The sequence below is a fragment of the Protobothrops mucrosquamatus genome, unplaced genomic scaffold (genome assembly GCF_001527695.2).
Source record: "Protobothrops mucrosquamatus isolate PMUCROS unplaced genomic scaffold, P.Mucros_1.0 scaffold9744, whole genome shotgun sequence".
NCBI lineage: Eukaryota > Metazoa > Chordata > Lepidosauria > Squamata > Viperidae > Protobothrops > Protobothrops mucrosquamatus.
This window is the reverse complement of record NW_015395532.1, coordinates 17,658-18,712: the sequence shown is the minus strand read 5'-3', so window position 1 is coordinate 18,712 and position 1,055 is coordinate 17,658.

Sequence of the window (1,055 nt, the reverse complement as noted above, 5' to 3'; positions counted from 1 at the left end):
GAAAGGAAGGAGGGAGGAAGGAAGGAAGGAGGAAGAAGGAAGGGAAGGGAGGGAAGGAAGGAAGGAAAGAAGGGAGGGAGGGAGGAAGGAAGAATGGAGGAAGGAAGGAGGAAGGAAGAAAGGAAGGAGGAAGAAAGGAAGGAAGAAAGAAGGGAGGGAGGAAGGAAGTAGTAGTGTGACAAACTTGTACATGGATTTGCCCCCTCCCCAAACCCACAGAAGGGGAGGGCAACTGCTTGCTTGCCTGCCTCCACCACCCAGTCTTGCCCCCCCACCAGACACCTTCCAGGTGCCCTGACCCCCATCGCACAGCCTTTCCCCATTCTCACATGCTGCTGACCCTTGTCTGCCTGCGCATCGCTTGTGAGCACCAGAAACCAACAATGCTCCAGTCTAAACTGCCTTGGGCTCCTGGGGGGCCCCTGGGCGGCTTCAGAAGGAGCCCTGGATGCCCTGCAGCAGGGTGCGTGTGTGTGTGTGTGTGTGTGTGTGTGTGTGTGTGTGGTTAAGGAGGTGGGCATGCTTGTGTGCAGCAGGGCACGTGGCTGGCACACTTCCCGGTGCAGCACGGGGCAATTTCTTCCGTGGCACAATGAGGCTGGTGGGGTTTTTAAACTAGATCTTCAAGATGTTTGGACTTCAACTCCCAGAGTTCCCCAGCCAGCTATGAATGATAGAGTTGGAAGGGGCCAGAAGGGCTACCTAGTTCAGTGTCTCTCAACCTGGGCCACTTTTTTAAGCTTTGCTGGCTGGGGGATTCTGGGAGTTGAAGTCCACCCACCTTCAAGGGGCCAAATTTGAAAAGCAAGGCCCCGGATCCTAGGAGCTCCGAGCATATGCAGAGTGCTTTCGAGCCTGAACCTCTGATGGAGGCTGCCCAACATGCTCAGAGGTACTCTTCTCCAAAGAAACCCACGAATTCCGTTCTGCTTTGGGAGAGAGTCCCAGCTAGCAGAGGCAAAGCGTGTGCACACGCGTGTGCGCTTGAACCCGGGCTCGTGAGCCTTCCCACCAGGCCTTGGCCAGGGTTATCTCTTCCAGCCCCCCCCCCCCCC